The sequence below is a fragment of the Colias eurytheme genome, chromosome 5 (assembly GCF_061535395.1).
Source record: "Colias eurytheme isolate Ceu_HAF_F1 chromosome 5, ilColEury1 Martin Lab GWU primary, whole genome shotgun sequence".
Lineage (NCBI taxonomy): Eukaryota > Metazoa > Arthropoda > Insecta > Lepidoptera > Pieridae > Colias > Colias eurytheme.
The window spans coordinates 4,138,148-4,158,818 of record NC_142984.1 but is presented as its reverse complement, the minus strand read 5'-3'; positions in this window follow the sequence as shown (position 1 = coordinate 4,158,818).

Sequence of the window (20,671 nt, the reverse complement as noted above, 5' to 3'; positions counted from 1 at the left end):
GCCGTACATGTGAGCGCATTTTTCCCATTCCCTGTAAATAATGTTTTTGTGACTATTCTATTCTGCGCCGTTATGTAATTTTACTGTGTCTCGTTTGATAGCTTTTTTGGTTGAATATAGATATTAATGAATTCTCTGTTTGAAATGTGCTAATATTTTCATGCTGAACTCTATACTTGCAAACATACAAATAAACAGATCGCTCTCTATTATTGAAACTTTTTAATTTTTTATCATCAAATCTCTACTTTTGTAATAAAATAAGAATATCTTAATTTGATACATACTCGTAAATTATTACTGCTGCTGTTACACTCAGTAACTCTACTTATAACACCAATGATTCTGCACAACGTAAAATTCTGTTCAAAAATAAGAAAATTACAACACGACGCAGATATTATATTCACTTACAATTAATAATTAGTCCACAAAAATTTTAAATTCACTTGCACTCAAGTTTGAAACAGTTCACAGCATCAATATCAAAGTACTGAAAATAATCGCAAAGTCATTTGATTTATCACTTTTTGATAATAAACAATGGGTTCTGTAACGCGCACTCTCGCGACATTTTGAGACAATATACACTGCCCGACACGCCAGCGCACTCTGTCACTTTAAGGACTTCTATACATGTCCATCAATTTTTACATACCACCTTCCATTTTTAAGGCGGAGCTGTTTTTCAACTCTATTATACTACAACGGAACAAACTGTTATAAACTCTACATCTCTAACAATAAAGCTCAATTTATAATTCACGCTGAACTTCGAGCAAGAAGCCGTAACAACATTGCTCCCCCTTCCACGTATCTCAATTGGACTCGTGCGAGTGAGTCAGAATAATCGATGAGAATTTTGCAAACAGCGCATTAAATGTCGTGCTGTCTCTTTCTCTAATAAGAGCTTTTGAGCTTACGAAAAAGGGATAGCGCTTACTATAGAAGCTTAGTGCGTAGATTAAGAAGCTGCTTAATAATAATACAGAACGAACATGGTTTCGTTCCTTGCGACATGGCGTTTTAAATATTTAATATGCAATTTCCTTTATTTTATAACAGCTTGGGTCATTTTAATGTGAGTTATAATTTGGTGTAAATTAATAGACAGTGCATTGTAATAATATGTTCTAGTTATCGCATGGATAATTTTTATTGTGTTGATTCATTGTTATTCACGCCAATTACATTTTTAATTAATATGTTTAACGTATTTGATAATAATAATTATTTTGTTATGCTAGACAATTCAAATAATATATTTTTAACAAATTTGATATTTAATGATTGGACAATATTAAATTTTTCTAAATCGTTTATATCAGCTAATTTATATATTTCTCTAAATTATTAATTGTAATTAAGAGTGAACGGGTACCTTCTAGGGAAGCGCGCTCCATCATAGGCCACATCTCAGCTTACCATCAGGCGAGATCGTGGTCAAGCGCTTCCCTATCACACAATAAAAAAAAAAAAAAAAAAATTGTAATAGATATTTAAAAATACCTACTTACTGTACCTACAATAAGCTGTCTGCATTAAGTTAGTTAAAGTATATTATTGGTAAGTAGGTAGGTATATTATTACCTAGTCCTTTAATTTCTATTCTAATTGCACATAATAGTTACCTATAGGTACATTATACAATCAAATTATAAAAAAGATAAAGGATCTATGTATAGAGCGAGCCTACGCTTATGTTACACAAGTAAAACATAATTCTTAACACAAATTGCAACATACTGACCTTCAAATAATAAACTTGCATGTATCCACCCATAACTGACTATCAGTTACATATTAACATATGCTGCCTACGCTTATCATATCATCTTCACATCAAAAACAAAACAGAACACTACTCACGTAATCCTAATACAACAGTAAGTCCGTCAAGGGAGCCGGCAAATAAACAAAAATGTCCAGCTCTTATTGAATTAGACGATCACAATGCTTGTAATCGTAAAAATGCTGAGTCAGTAGCTCCCAACGAGCGATACAAAAGGTGGGAACACCCGTTCAATGGCTGTTTGATCAATAGACGGTATATCTTCTGAAGTTTGATTTGGTTCGGTAAATTGTTTGACGATGTGTTGAGTAAACCAGACTGATGAATACTTTGCCCTAATTGGTGCTGTACCTATGAAAAGTCGAAGTCCTTTTTCTATTGAACATTTTCAGAGTTTTGTTACCATCATCAGGTTTGTAGTCGTTAGGGATATCGTTTTCTTGTTTGCAAAATGTGGTGAAACTTAATGTACCCATCAATAATGTGTTGCTAATTTAAATAAGTCTTTACAGTGGTGCCTTCTAAAAAGGTTATTCTTTATTATAACCGCTTCCACCAACTTTTCAAAATAAACTATGTTGAAGTTTAAAATCATTTAAACAAATATAATGTGGACCTTTTCCTCACTTAAAATAATTTCAAAAACTTGCAGAGTCATTTGTAGGAACCCTATAACTAGTAACCAACGTAAATAAGTTCACTAAGATATCTATTACTGACCAAAATATTGCATCCAGTTCTGATCAGCCATAGGTACATACAAAAGTTACAGGCATCCATCAATTTCTTTGCAAATGACCTACGTCACTTATAAATTAAAAGAATATACCTATAAAGTAATATAATGTAATTCATACCAGAAAATTCTAGTTTCAAATATGAATAAAACAATTTATTATTGAGATATGTAATGCAATATGCAATGCAAACAACAATCAGATAGCAAGAGTTTAATGTAAGCGTCTGATTTGTTAATTAAGCCAGTTAAAATATCTTAGTCCTTACATCACTTAGCAATATCATGAACATTGGAGCAAGATATACCTATCCATATTCGATGGGTTTATTTATAAATTATAATATTATATTAAATTGATATCTCTATTTTATGGGTACGACAGTGTAATGTGTCAATGTAATATTCGATGGGTTTATTTATAAATTATAATATTATATTAAATTGATATCTCTATTTTATGGGTACGACAGTGTAATGTGTCAATGGCGAACTATGTATCTAAATAGTTTGAACTTTGTCTTATTTTTACTTAGGTACCTATCCTTATTTTCCTAATGCCTTTCCATAGCAAACCATAATAACGAATGCGATTAGCTCGCCATTTAACATAAAATTAGATTTAAAATAATTTTAATTAAGATAAGAATAAGGAATTGTTCAAGTGCAGGCCGCCCCTTCTTAGCATATTTTGAAACGCTAACTGGATGCTAGCTCCTTCTATTCAGCACAAACTTAATCCAAGTTTAATGAACAATACGACAGGCCCTTAATCAAACTTTGAATTTTCTAACTTTACCCACAAACTAATTTAAACTCTACCCCGTTAAAACAAAGTATAAATTGCTCTGTTCAAACAGGACAGTTAAGGCGTTTCGTATTCCAAGTTGTCAACAGAAGAAAAACCTATTTAGTCGACTTTGATCATGTTATTTGTTTCTTGTTTTGCCTCTAAATATATCTACTTTGTAATAAGAACTTATTTAAGAGTTTAACTACGTCAATTTATTCCAAGTTTTTATAATTTATCTAGACTCTTTTCTACGATGTATCTAATACCTACCTTTAGACTTATTTACTGTTATTGTATCTTTTAGGACACTAACATCTGTTTGTAATTAATATCAAATCGAAAACTTATTTAAAATATTGCCCAATTTCTGATCTGTGTCTTGAACAAAAAAATCGATTTGTCTAAATCGTTCGGCAGGGAGCGTATAGCCAATTTTCTGTGATGGCGGGTTGCATTTCCTATCTTTGTTGGAATGCCGCCGTTTTTTGCTCCCCTCCCGCTTCGAGGTTTGGCGATGAATTCATAGGGAACATGTGCATATGCCAAGCTATTCCTGTTTTTATTTGCATTCCTTAAGGCGTGCATATGTAATATATAGACGGGAGCTTTGATATAAATACATCGAGCTTGCATGTAAAATTTTTCATGCAATTACTTTTATTAAATGCATATTAATATTAAGGCATTGCTTCATGATTGATAATAAGTAAGTATCCATTATCAAATATGAGCATAATCCGAATCTTAATTTCGAATACAAATCATTACGTAGTCAATAATAATTGGTGACCTTCTTCATACTGCTATGCTATTTTTCTATGTTGGTATTACTTTTTGACCCTAAACAAAATAGAGCTATACCTACAATGACACTTTGAATCAAAATTCTGAATATATTTCAATATATTACATACACATAACATCCAATTATAAACTTTGCTCTTCAAGATGTACTTCAGAACCGCAAGTTTCTGACGTAGCAATATGAGGGTGTGTCAAATATTGAAAACAAACGTCTCCGCCCTTGCCTTTATGTTGTGTTGAGAGTATTTTTTGTGCATGATGCTTACATGTAGATCACATTCTTCTCATATTAGGTATTGTTTAAATAAATTTTGTAACATATGCAAAACTTAAAGAATAATAAAAGTTGAACTATAGTCTAAACCATATACATAATATAGGTGCCTGGATTGGTCTATAATATTTTATAATTGATTTTTGTTTAAAATTTTGCAAGAGAAGAACTATGACTTTAATTATAAGTGGCTTAATTATATTATTATCCTACGTCCGCGTCGTAAGTAAAGACATATATTTGTGTATAACATATTGTGACTACACTCCTACACGCAATTACTTTTGAACCTGAGTCATCACATTTCGAATTGCAGCTCCAAAATAATATTGGCGACGAAAGTTCTCAAATATATTACGAAAGCTAATAATCCCATATTTGCCATTTCATACATACGCATGTCGTACCAAAACGTCAAATGTTACAGCTTTGAGGGGAAACGTTTGGTATTCTTGATCTATATGGAATCAACGATCTTGTATTGGCAAAAGATTCAAAGCAATTTGATCTTTGACACACAGCTATAGAGTAGATTTTTGAAGGAGTGGTAAATGTTGATAAGGTTGTGTACAGTTGAGTAAGCAGAGGTTTCATTAATCAGGGAGCAGTCGCGACAGTGCAGCAGTACTCCGTCTCGGTACAATTTTTTTCCTCTTGCGCCCTTATGCTGTTATTGGACGCGATTTCCTGGGATTCTGAGGGACTGGGTGGTCTTAATCAATAGAACGTATTACTCGTATATGTAGCATTAGAGTTAAGTACACGTTCCGTCTCGTGTGATGAGTAATTATTATAGTAGACTCGTGGTTAACGGAAAACGTAGGTAAATGTAAACTTAAATATTGAAACTTCTAATAATCGTGTATTTTAATGACTTACTCAAATCGTTTATTAATTCAATTTTGTTACTCAATTTTAAGTTATTTTATATCTTACACTGCTAAACACAATTCACAAAAAAATATAATACCAATATTTTTTTGGGAAAAGTCGGGTTACAGACGTAAAATAACATAGGTAGGTAAGTATATTGTTACCATGAAATATTATCGTTTAGTGAAATCTTAAAAATTCTTTAAAAAAATATGTACATTATGAATTTTATAATTCAGACTCCTACATATAGGAGGGAAACTACTTGAAACTATTATCGATTTAAAAAACCCCGCACCAAAAAAGAAAAATGTCCTCTCAACTATGTGTTCCCACTACCCACTATTTCAACAACCCTCCAACAATTTACATTTTAATGCATAATTTAACCTACATGGCGGAGCTGGAGGTCCCTAAATATCACCCTTATCTACACCCCTCAGTCACTCTTTGCACTCCATCCCGCGAATAATCCCTCTGGGAATGAGGACTGTTGCGCGCTTTTTCTGTTACTTTTGTTAACGCTCACTGAATATCAATGAGGGAGGTTATACAATGTATACTTTGATATGGATTTTATTTGATAGAATATGGATTTGTGATTTTGCCAGTCAATTTTGGATTTTTTTTTTTCAAAGATGTGTAATAATGAAGGGTTAATTTAAGCATAAGTTAGTAATGTATTGTACAGTAAAAAAAAAATAAAAATCTTGATTTTTTTTTTACTGTACAATAGGGGAGCGCTTGACCACGATCTCGCCTGATGGTAAGCTGAGTTGTGGCCTAAGATGGAGCGCGCTGCCCTAAAGGCTAAAATGTACCTGTTCCTCTGCTCTTGAAGAGCTCCTTATTGTACTCATCGGGGAACACATATTCAGGAAGCATGTTCCAGTCCAGTGGTTTGAATAAAGAATGACGATCCGAACCGCTTTGTCCGGGTACATGGAACGTCAACCATGTGGCGATGCCTAGAATCTGTGCGCCATTGCTAATGCATCGTGGAAGTTCATCTTAAAACTCAATATAAGTAGATAAAAATCTCTCTTTGTCTATGATGCTAATTCCATATTGTCTTAAAGCAGAATGAACGACTAATCTCGAAACATTTAATTTAGAATTATGTTTATTTACCGAATAACATTAGATTTGTACCAACATAACTTTAAACTTTCTATCATTCGTTCAATATCTCAATCTCCGACATGATCACGTCTTCATAGTCGCTCAATTTTTCGCCCAATCAATCTTACACTGACTGTTACATTACACTTAAATCAACTCCAATTTCACGCGTCTCTATATCACCTCACTTTCTAACTACCACCGGTATTACAAACAAGTGATCGATCGCGTGGAAAATTGTACCGAATTGGCGTAAATATTTTGACACGATCCCAATATCGTATTACGAAACAATCGATGCACAAATACTTCGAAGTTTACAATGTCCCAAGTTTGAGCGATCGGCCCCATGGGCTTTGGAATTCAGTGACAAAGCCTGATTACCGAATGCTACCGCTTGGGAGAGAAACAGTATAAAGTTGTTACTCTAGCGAATTATGGAATGTGAATAGTGTATGATGTTGTTTACAATGATTGTGCAAAAAAATTGTATCGTGAATACAATTCAAAACAGTATCTATTTGTTTATAATTTGCTCTAACGTTTTATTTTATGAACATTTTTTCGTTAATTCGTATTAGTTATTATGTATAAGAAGCCTGCTTAGAATGCTTTTTCTTTATATCAGATATATGGTCTTAGGATGTTTTTCAGAGCTTCTGCTCACCATTTCAGTTTGATTTGTATTTTTTCAGGTCAATTTCCTTTTTCCTATTATCTCAGAAATACCTAGAACGTATAACGTTTATTTTGAATTATATTTGCTACCCGATATGATAAACTGAAACTGAAAAATGCGATAAACGCTACATCGATCGTAGAAAGAAAGGAAATGATATTCATACTTACCAAATACCTACATCTCTATATGAAATGAAATTATGATCATGATATTACTTTTTACGATATATGCTTATTTCGTGATTGTAATGATATTCGTTATCACGATATGCTTATTTCGTGAAAGTCCATACGATTTGCGAGATTCGAGTGCAATTATATGTATATGTTTCAACACAAGTGCAGCAAGGAAGGCAGCGCAAAAAGCGCTTAACAGCGCTACCCATAGTGACTAATGATCTGGTGAAAGCGTACGAGGATTCCGAAAAATACCGCTTCGTCGCATCCACAACGATTGAAATTTACAAAAATAATTGACGTCGCTGTAGAAAGCGGCTTTTTATGGAATTACATATTACGTATGTGCGAATGTGGAAATGTGGAGTGCGAAAGTTGAAATGTATTGTAATTATTTTCTTTATTTGTCGGGTTTTAATTCTAGTCGTGTAAGGACGACTTGAAATTGTGTAGTTGAATTGATGCAATTGAAAAATACCTTATATTTAACAACTATCATTAAAAAAAAACAACTTACTACTTATTTTTGCACTACTTATATTCTCTGTTAATTATGTGTTGCTAAAGAAAACAAATGTAAGAGTTATAGAGATTGTAATACAATCTCATTTGAGTTATCTTCGACTGATATTTTAAATAGCTTTTCCCCATTTTCGTGTTTCAGATATAAAATATCTCTACCTAAATGAAAGTTTACAATTTGCTTCATCAATTGATGAAAATTATGGAAGTTTATGAAACCACCTGTCAATAGAAAGTCACAAAAGATATATAGATATCTTTTGTGATCTCCATTTATAAAAGAAAGCTTAATAAGTAGATAAAATATAGATAGATTTCGTAGATTTAAGCTACAATCAACATACAATATTTACGATACTTGCAACCATTTACTCGATTCACGATAAAAGATACAAAATTATATTAGATATATTTCCAAAGAAAATACCAACTGTACAATTCTATAGCAAGGCAGAACGACGCTCGCTAACAAAGAGCGTAGATACCTAAACCGATCCTTTGCAGAGAAAAATAGTAGAAAACCCATTAATAACTGTCACCAGGGCTCCTTGTTAAATGCATACAATACTTGAAGCTTTTTTAAAAGACTTACAATAGCGACTTGGCTAAATTAAAAGTTTTTCGATATATACCTACGTAGCTACGCGAAGCACGGAACTAGAAAACGAGTAATTATTCTATACTTGACTGGTACAGTTTGCAAAATAACTAAGATTTGAAAAATTAATGTTTATTTTTTATAGAAACCTTACGAGCAGTTTACACAATTCAAAATTTAATACAATGATAAGCATTCTTATATTACTAACGAAAATATTTATTGAAAAATAAGTATTACAGTTAAAAGAAAACAACACGCATAATCTCATGAAATTATTGTATAGTCACCGATAAGAGTTTAAAGTGGGTCAATGAAATGTATTTATGAGATTTTGAAAATAAATCTGACGATATTGTACTGTACTACATTGTTGATAGATAATAAATAATAATGAATATCAATGAATCAAGTAATAAGGACTTCCTATGACTTCAACAAACTCCTACTTAGCAATGATGTAATCTTATTCTAGTCTAGATTGTATAAACTGTGTAAATAACTCGTACACAACATAACGCGTTGATCATTTATCAATAATTATCACGCCGTTTAACAGATAATAAATTATATGAGTCATAAATGAACGACCACATATTCTTTGTTTATGGACATATTCATACTATTTATTAAGATATTTAAAACAAACAATTCCAAATGGTTGTACAAGTTAGCACCCTCACATAAATATTTAAAACCTGCTCGCTTAAATAAATGTAAAAAAAAACATTGTTTCACTCTTGAAATTATTTAAATAAATACGAATAATATGCCCCTACAAAATACTGAAAATGTGTCGTTGCGAACGGTACTAAAATGTCAAGCAGCCCGGATTTGTAAAGACGAGTAAAGTCGAAAAAATCAAAATTAATGATATCAGTGGCGAACAGGCGAGCACATGCACACGTCCTACATACCAGATACAGCTTTCATTCTATGAATCGTCCGGAAACGTTTTTACGCAGATACATTTCGATTTACTAAACTCATATTTTTGTGCTTTGACAAATTGGATGAGAAACACCTTACAACTAATTAAAGTAATTGGTGTGTTAAAAAGTCTTAGGTATCCAAATTTATTGAAACTAAGATAATAAGCTGAATAATATTGGTGGGAAAAACTGAACATTAATTTCGTAGTAATACAGTTATAGATACTAGTACCTACCTATTGTCAGTACAGTTTAAAGATCTTTTAACCTTCCAATTTTTAATTGACCCAAAAGATACGTTACTCTATTCGCACAATATTATGTTTATTTACAGTAATGTTGATAACAATTTTGATCCTCCCATAACTGACATAGGACAGTTTTCTTTAAAATTTCATTCCAAAACTGAAGATGAATAATTCACAACAAATCTTGTATTTCAAGTTGATTGACTTATCTTCAAATCAGTTGGAAGTTTACGCGGGGGCGCCCATTCCCAATCATCGGATGATAGCATCTACGCCACGCCGTGACGTGATCTCACGTCAATGTTTTGACGAGGATACTGAAGTAGTTTACGGAGTATGAAGCTTCATTGTATATTGATTACGGTGGTATGAAGCATCAGCTTAACGCGGATGAAGCATACAAAAATAGAAAATTATGCTAAATTATGAATTCCTTTTATGTCTACAGCACCTAGTCAACACCTCATCCAGACAACACCTTCGCAGAGATTATACCTTGCAGTCAGTATTTTTGTTATAGTCTTTACCATAGAGTTTCTGTGATCTGTGGTCTTTACTCTCCTTAGCGAGGGAATGCTGTTTTCAAATTGGTAGTTACACTGTATGCACCGCAGATTGACCTAACCTAAGTAAAGTTTGGTTCATTATTCTTACGATATTACTAATAAATAATTCTTCATGTGAACTTGGGATAAGAAAATAACTTTTTGAACTTAGGTAATAAACGCATGGTTCTGTACAAGAAGATAAGATAAAAAGGTGAGCTTCATATCGGAAATGGCAACCTACATAACAGAATCGTATTCTATAAATGTAGCCAAGTCTATAATTTTCTCATGATTAATGCTCAACTAATATAACACTTTATCTATTCAGAATGTAATAACCTCAATAATTAATAACCAATTTTAATAGAATGAAGTGAATTAGAATTACGAATTTTTAATGTTTATTTTTTACAATAAAATTTGAATAAACTACACACATAGCTTGAACAACGCAAATAAATGATATACACATGTCTATCTTCAATATACTTACTACACTAAGAATAGATCAATTTGCATTAAAAAAAAGCCATTCTTATAAACGATCTAAAAATTGTACCAAAGCAAAAGAAAGCACCATCAATCCTAGAACGAACTACGATTAAAATATCCAAAAACACTCTATAATCGATTGGCAGATTTTAATTACTCAAATATTAAGTGGTTCGAAGTAATCAAGGAGAGACCCCGTGACCCGTTTTAAAAGTTTTATATGAAGGCGATCGGGAACGAGGGGAGTGATAAATGAACAACATCAATCAGATGAATTTAAATGTTGCGAATTTTCGCATCGAGCAGTTATCGTTATTAAGGAATTGTACTAATGGCGAAATGATAAAGAAATAGTGAAGGCTTAGGACTTTCAACGGGTTCGCTCCTTTGAGTGATATTATTTTTAAACGATTTTCGTAGAGTTGTTAATCTTCTTTGCAACTTGAAAGAATTAGGATTATGTTATGTACAAGTACAAAGTTATCGTTGTTTCTTATTAAGTATACAATTTTATTACTTATTCAAATTTGTATGAAAAAGAGCTTTTATCGTAATTTGTAAGTAATGATTATGATTAGTGTCTACGCACAATACCTATAATGAAATTATCAATAAGAATATTAAGGTCAGTCTCAAATATATTTTCCCATATTAACACCTACCAAAAATTGTACATACATTCCTTATCATAGCCTTAATTGATTTCAATTATCGAAAGTCGTTTCCAGCTACTATGACGTGATTATAGACATTACGTCCACATTAATAACACCTTATCTTGCTTGATGACCGACGATCAGCTACTGTAGGGACACTTTTTAACTGGAAGCATTGTCGTCTTCGGAAATGAATAGAGCTGCTTGTGGTTCTAATATATTGTATGGTGCTTTAAAAATGAAGTAAGTATTTTGTAAGAAGTTTAGTTTATAATGTATAAAGTGCCTGCAATTTGCATGATGTGTTTAATTTGAATAGCAAATTAATAATTCTCACAATATCTTCTAGTCTAAAAGTACCTAAGTAAAGTTTGTGCTATCTTATCGGGGTCGTTAATTGAATTTTAAAATACTTTTAAACATCTATTTATATCTGTGATAAAATGTTATATATAGCTTTAAGACATAATCTTTTTTTTTCGGGATTTAAATAAAAGTTTGCCAAACATGTTTTTTTTAATCTTAGATAAAAAAATATATCAAAGCGTGTGTATCAATAGGCATGTGTTTCAACTAGTACAATTCATTTTTATGCTATTAAAACCCAAGTACACCATATAGACTAGAGTAGATAATTTTTGAAACAAAAAAAAATCGCAGTCGGATGAAACCCATTAGAAAAGGAGGGGAATATGATAAAAATGTAAGGAAAAATAAATTACGGTCAATCAGAGTTCGGGAAGCGGGAGGGGGGAGATTTTAAGAGAAAAAAATGGTTTCTCTCGATTTCCGACAAAACTACAAGTCCTATAGAGAAAAGTTCAATGGCAAAGTTGTAGATAATTAAAAGTTCTACAACTTTTGTATTGACAATTTTTTCACATAACCTAAAAATTTAGATGAAAAATTCAAAAAACCAAGTTTTTGGACTTTTATTTCTATCTACTTCAAAATTTATTTTTTTTCTACGAAATTTGGTGGAAACTTACTTTATTATGTCCCAAATACACTGTAATTTATTTGATTGAAAATATTTATTTTTTCGCCTTATTTTGAATTAATACCAAAAAAACAACCTAATTTTCAATCGAAAAGTCACCCGTCAAAATATGAGCTTTTTTCCAAAACTTGGGGTGCCTTTTATTCATTGAAATCTCTACTTTCATATGGTGTAAAAAATATAAACACCACCATAGTAAATGTTCTCAGGAAATGCATACAAACAGTCTGAAAATTAGCTTTTACTAAATCAGGCACACTTCTCGAACTACCTGAAATGTTTTATCGACATCATTTTGCTTTTGAATATGCTGTAAAATATTAAACTTAGAACAGATAATTATTTTTCTTTTGAAATATTACCGAAAAGCCGATACAAGAGAAGATATAGAGTTCAAGAATTGTGCCTGATTTAGTAAAAGCTAATTTTCAGACTGTTTGTATGCATTTCCTGAGAACATTTACTATGGCGGTGTTTATTTTTTTTACACCATATGAAAGTAGAGATTTCAATGAATAAAAGGCACCCCACGTATTTGAAAAAAGCTGATATTTTGACGGGTGACTTTTCGATTGAAAATTAGGTTGTTTTTTTGGTATTAATTCAAAATAAGGCGAAAAAATAAATATTTTCAATCAAATAAATTACAGTGTATTTGGGACATAATAAAGTAAGTTTCCACCAAATTTCGTAGAAAAAAAATAAATTTTGAAGTAGATAGAAATAAAAGTCCAAAAACTTGGTTTTTTGAATTTTTCACCTAAATTTTTAGGTTATGTGAAAAAATTGTGAATACAAAAGTTGTAGAACTTTTAATTACCTACAACTTTGTCATTGAACTTTTTTCTATAGGACTTGTAGTTTTGTCGGAAATTGAGAGAAACCCTTTTTTTCTCTTAAAAGCTCCCCCCTCCCGCTTCCCGAACTCGGATTGACCGTAATTTATTTTTCCTTACATTTTTATCATATTCCCCTCCTTCTCTAATGGGTTTCATCCGACTGCGATTTTTTTATCTTTTCATAATTTTCAAAGGCTTCTACCCCAGTCTAATATTCTTATACGAGTATTCAAAAACAGTGTGAAAAATAAAAATACAATGGAAGGGTTGAGCCCTTTATAATAATAGTAAAAATATTCGAATTCTTCCTCATAAACTACTCATTTACCTCCAAGATCCTGTCGTGTTTCCGATTATGCTTTTAGGTAACTATTAAAAAATAACTCTGCCATAAGCTATTAATCAATATCCGATAAGGGAAGTCAAAATGGGCGGTCCGTGTTGTAAGCCAGGTGATTTATTTTATAAGACTTCGAATAGTGACCAATTTAACATGAACTATGCAGTTCGAGACATATGCTTATAAGGATCTTGAAGACAAGAGGTCGTCTTGTCTGGATAATGTTTAGGATAACAATATTTGGTCGAAATGTATTTATTCTAAAGAACAATCGAGGCTTTTCTCAGGTTAGCAAGGTATCATAATTATAAGTTAATTTCCAGGCTGTTTTTGTTATTATAACACTTAATATGTAATTTTCAAAAACTTACACTTCAAAGAAATACCGTCCTTTTGGGAGATTAAAAGCAACTTTTGCCAACCTGATCTTGCCAACATTAAGATGGATCTCATTATTTGAGTATTAGCTAGTTCAATGAAGAAACGAATCTTCAATGGCGGCCAAAGCTGACTTTGACAGATGGTAGGATCAGCAAAAAAGAAAATAAAAATAACGTAAATTGATAATTATTTTATTTATTATTTTGTTAATTATTTTAATTTGTTTGTTGACAAACTGTTTTGTTATGATATTTGTGTATTTATCAAATGACATATACAGAACGCAACAAAATCCCCATTAATACTCGTAGTCTCGTAATTAGCCCATAAACTGAACAACTTTCCCCAAAGAATATATTATTAAAGAAAATATTATTTACTATAGCAAATACGTAATTGTCATTCTAAATATAAATGGCGAAAATGTTACAAACTAAAAAAAAAAAAATTAGGCTCGCCGGTACAATAATTACCCACGATTTGAAACTTGGTGATATTACTGTGAAAAGTTCATATTATTTCTTGTCCATATTTTTTTTTTTGCAATTTCAAGGCAATTCTCAAAACTTTAAACTCCAATATCTCAGAAACTAAGTGACTCCTCACCCCCCCCCCCTTTGGAGGAGGGATTCCCACCACTCCCCCCTCCCCTCCCCACCCCACAAAAACCTTAAATTCGAGGGTTGTATTTGTACACTTCTTCCAAAAATTATAACAGGGAAAATTAAATACATTTTACTTTACCCTATTTTTTTTGCATACCGTACGGCCGTGTGTGAGCGAGAGGGAATGATAAGCGCCGCCATTGAAGATTCGTTTCTTTAAAGAACTGACTAATAAAGCTAAATGTAATAAATCATTATACCTATCATTATTTAACGTAAGTACCTACTGAAATATTGTAAATACAGTAATACAGACTGCCCTTTTTATTAGTACAAGTTACTACGTAAATATATCAACTATAGATACCTACATATTCCTGACCACCCTGACAAAATTTGAATAAATATTTTTGTCATTGCGCAGATTCACGAATTTCAGTTGTGTACAAAAAGATGCCTGCTACTATTTTACAAATTATAAATATCAATAAGTGGCGCCATCTATTTGACTTAGTCTCGTTATGTAGAAAATGAAAAATCGAAACAAGTAGCCTACCATAGATACCAGCTTCAAGCTAATAACGCCATCTGTTGTTGAGTAGCAAGATTTGTATAATTTGATAAGCTTTACATAATATTTACAATTTTATTTACAAAACGTATATTTAAATATTACGTTTATATTATTAAAATATTACCAAAAAATTTTTAATAAATTATATGGACATAGTTTTATTGTTACAATATAGATAATTTTGTAAGCTAGTAATACCTACACAAATATTTTCCCTATTTTATTGAACTAATATTGCATAAATTCTTGTGTTATCTATGTTTTTAAACATTCTTGTATTATGATAATATAATAGCTTAAACCTATACTAATGCAGGATAAGTTTCGTCTAAAAAATATTTACTTGATGTATGATTATTGTAATATTTAGTTGATGTAAAAGAAGATACGCTTTTTGCTATATTTATGTCGTGATAGCTGATAGTATGTATGTATATGGGTTTTAGAATATAAGAAAAGGCCTACAATTTTTTACAATTGTAAATGAGTATTTTGATTTACACTAAACTATGTATTACATGCAATGACGGTACAGGCAATTGTATCACCTGTCTAGCGAGATTTTATAAAACACTTAGTCTTAGCGTAATGATAGCCTATTATAGCCTTCCTCGATAAATGGGCTATCTAACACCGAAATAATTTTTTTAATCGGACCAGTAGTTCCTGAGATTAGCGCGTTCAAACCAACAAACTCTTCAGCTTTATAATATTAGTATAGATTCTGATAAATTCATTCTACGTGGCTAGTATAACATTTATGTTAGAATCTACTACTACCTTTTATCTTCCATCTTTCCTTTTAAAAAATCCTGTCTGTTTATTAGGCATCAAGTTAAATAAGTACTTCAGTAAGCACCTGAAAATAGGTACATATATATTTTTGGGAATCTCACTATTTTTACCTCAACTGAACCCGCAGAGTTAATATTTTAAACCAATAATAATCAAGCAATTGATAACTAAAGGAATATATTCTTTGAAATAAGAACTATCATTAGGAGATCTAAGGACTTAATAAAATTATTTCAATGTATATGTTTGTAGTACATAATATAAAATGGCTTAGTCAATTCAGAAAATAATTGAGAATTTAATGCTTTTAAATTAGTATAATTTCATAAATATAGCAGTTTTAAATTAAATATCTACTTGTCGTATTTTTATTATGATAACACACTGTACAACATATTTTTGGGAAAATAAAACTAATAAAAGACAATCTTTTGTTTAAATTCTTTATAAATAAAACAAGGCAGAATAAATACTTTAAGTGAATTTATTTAATTGATATTCTTTAAATGAATTTTTTTTAATTAAATAAACAGTTAATGTATTTATTATTAAAAAATGTGGTAATTTTAATGTTATTTAATGTATGTATATTTATATAATATGTAATGTAATCGTGAAAAAATTGTATGCCAATTGTTTGGCGAATTGTGTGGACTATTTTATTAATTGAATCATGTGATCTTTTGTATTACCACAATTCTAACAAATAAATGATTTGAATTTGAATTTGAAAAATTTGAAAATCCATCTATGTTCAGTTTTAATGACGACTCTCCTGGGAGAGTTAAACATAAAATTGTAGCAGATTTACAAAAATAATTTGGAAAATCCAAAAGTGCACGCCTCATAATTTTTTTTTAATAAATATTTATTAATTATTATTTTTGTTTATTTAATAACAATTAAACCACATCGAATCAGACCCTGAAAAATGAAAGGGTTCTATTCCTGAGCATACTCAAGCGTAAGAGAAAAAAAAAGACTCGATTAGTAAAGTATTTCGGTCGCTATCGTGTTAACAAGAAAAAGGATCCGCACATACAGACACACGGACGTCCAAGACAGAACTTTTTTAAACTGTTTTTTAACTAGTTTAAATAACAAAAATGACATCAAAAATATCATGAACGTTAAAAATAGTGTTTTTTCTTAATATGTGTGTGTATGTATTATCTTACAAGTGCAATGTATGATACATAAAGACATTTTAAGTTTGAAAAATCAGATGTTTTGCGCGAAGTGACAGTAGTACCCACCTCAACGCTTCGCTTATGAGGCGTGCAATATTAATAAAATCTAGATCGTACATTTTTATCAGCATAACTTTTCATTTATCTTGAATAATATTTTGTAACATAACTTAATAACTTAACGACAATACGCATACTATACATTGCTTTCTTTGCATATTCCATTCGTGTTTTTAATTTAGCAATAAAACTATGTCTTTGAAAATATAAATTGAAGCCAAATCAAATGTTCTTTTCAATCAATAAAATATTCATTCAACTAGTGTGATAATTGATGCAAAATAACAGATTGAAATTATTGAACATCTTTAAATTAAGAAACATCTTCATTAATATGCAAAATTATTGTATATTTGTATTTTTTTTTAATTTAGTGTGATAGGTAAATTAAATTGTTTAATAAATAAATAATAATTAAAAACAATATTTATCTTTATTTATACCTACACTCATACACACTCATATTCTCACTAAAATAAAGATATCCATTGATACACCATCCAACCGCTCAAGTGTGAATACACTACAGTCTATAGTCTACTACAGTCTACAAGTGTCATAAATCGTTGTAAAAGCCATATACAGGATTTACGATAGTAATATATAGCGCAATAAAGGGTATCGCACATCGCTATATTGCTACCTTGTCACATACATTGTATTGAAGTGTACTTTACAAAGGAATTCCATGGTGAATAATGAATAATGACCTTTATTGATGTTCTTAATGATTATGTAAATTCTGAAATGGATCTTGTATGGATAATACGGTTATTAAAGTATGTACATGAAATTGTTATTAGTAGAAGTATTTATAAATTACAAGAATGTTATTTCCTTTGGTGCTTATAAATGAAACTTTGAAGTCTCGTCTCAACAGTAAGCCATGTTATTTAATGGAATATTATTGCACGCCTCATAAGCGAAGCGTTGAGGTGGGTACTACTGTCACTTCGCGCAAAACATCTGATTTTTCAAACTTAAAATGTCTTTATGTATCATACATTGCACTTGTAAGATAATACATACACACACATATTAAGAAAAAACACTATTTTTAACGTTCATGATATTTTTGATGTCATTTTTGTTATTTAAACTAGTTAAAAAACAGTTTAAAAAAGTTCTGTCTTGGACGTCCGTGTGTCTGTATGTGCGGATCCTTTTTCTTGTTAACACGATAGCGACCGAAATACTTTACTAATCGAGTCTTTTTTTTTCTCTTACGCTTGAGTATGCTCAGGAATAGAACCCTTTCATTTTTCAGGGTCTGATTCGATGTGGTTTAATTGTTATTAAATAAACAAAAATAATAATTAATAAATATTTATTAAAAAAAATTATGAGGCGTGCACTTTTGGATTTTCCAAATTATTTTGTCAATACGCAGATACAAATGAAAGTTAGCTCTTAATGATTATGATATACCTTCCTAAGATTCATTTAATAAGTAAGAACATTCTAAAAAAGCTTTACAAGTTTTCAGTTTATCAACCGACAATTATTGTACATTACTACACAAATTATACATTAGGTATAAACAGAATTCAACTAATAATATTTCTTCAGTCTTCTTCCAGCATCATCTTGGAAGTTGGAACATTTTATATAAGCTGTTCTTTGTAACCATCAAATTTTCGGCCCCCAGCCCAGCATAATCTTCACAAAAGATTATGTAGTAGTAAGTAGTAGTAGAAGTAGTTAGTAGCGAGGTCTTCCAGCCGTGAGATACCTGTAGAGACGAGCTTCTGATGTGCTATATTCTACAAAAGCCCGGATCTACAGGGTAGATCACGAATGTGCCATAATAATTCTTCTTTTGTAGTAACTTGATGCAATTGATGTCTTGATATTGTTATAGAAAAATCCAGATGATCGAAGGTAACTGTAACGGCTGAAACATAAAATATGTAGTGATGCAAGTCAGTGAGTATAATTTATAAATGCTATTACTAATAGGTACAAGTTATTTATTTATTAATGTTTGTATAGTCAACATTTTTTTTGGGAAATTAATTTTTTAAGTTTTATACACCTAGAATAATTGTAATAATCGGTAAGTATATAAGCCAAGTTTCTTTCTGTTTTCACTTTTCTTAGTTTTAAATTAATGCAATGATTAAATTGTAACGCTTTCTTCCTTATAGGTTCATACTATGAAAATTTTAAAACAAAAGTTTTTACCATTGAGATAATATTACTACGTATGGAGGAGACACCACGAACAAAATCTGTGCGCCATTTTTTTGCTCTAACTAAGTTTTAAAAATTATTATCTAGTTAGGTACTTACCGATGACAAGTTATGTCAGTCACTTTTCTGTATTATTTGTGCAATATAGTAACACACACGAAGGCATATTTGATGCGTTTCACTTTAAAACAAATAAAAAATGAGCAGTTAAGCCATAGTTATGGCTTATGGTGAGCGGAACATAAGTGATGTAGGCGGTGTCGTCTCCATATGTATATCTCAATGGTTATTACCAATCTTTTGTTGTTCATTTCAACCACCATAAGGGAAGGGAGCGTCCATAAATTACGTGAGGTGTTGTTTTCAATTATTTGAGTTGTATGCCTTCCAAAAAACGGACATATCATCTTTATATTATCGAATGTTACCTCCTTTTGAATAAATAAATAAGAGTAAAATGACCTAAACCTCATAAGTTACATATTTATTTCAGCCCCTGTCACATCCGTCACCGTTGCATCTTGAACATCAAGGCAGACGATGATCTGAAAAAAGGAATAAGTAAATTATCAAATGTTTCTTATATGAAAAATTTTAAAAAGAAAAACAAAAAGGAAATTTTTTTTTAACAAATCAAGATTATAATATATCTATAAGATTAGGTATGCTATCTCAGTATTATGGTTATATGAAGCCACGCATTAAAAAGGCTTTTTTATAAGTAAATGATTTATGTTAATAAATAAATATTATATTGACAGTAAAACATTATCATAAGCGTGAAAAGCCTTGAAAATTATGAAAATCGTGGCATAAGTAATCCATCATTTGCTTCCTACACAAATATTAACCATAAATAATTATGTAATATATTCTCATTTTATATTTCTTTAAATCTTCATCATCATTGAAGCGAAAGGTATCGGATGATTAGATATGAAATAACAGTACCTATTATTTATACCTACTGATAAATACCTATATTTTCGTTCCATCTAAGCGTTTTCGCTCCTACTCTGTGATCAATGATGAAGGAATATTTATTATTTATATTCACTGTAAACGGACGTTTTACAGTGAATATCCATTCACTGGTGAAAAATTCAGAACTTACAAATAATTACACACAACACCTAAATACTAAAATACAATATGTCTACGACATTAACTAATAAGTTATATAGGTATTTTTACTTCAGAAAATTTTCTCCCGCCAAAAATAGCCCAACACAAAGCTCTCCCGCTACATTACCTACATCCAAGTTATCCAATATAACAAATAGTGTAAGTACACACAACAATACCTATTACTTAACGCCCACCAATCAGCGTCTCGCGAGACTCACAAAAAATAATCTCGAGCACTTTCCGCAAATCATCTGAACCATTGTGTTCTGATAATGTAGTAACGCAAGCGTTCAACAAGCACTTAATTGCACGAGAGAT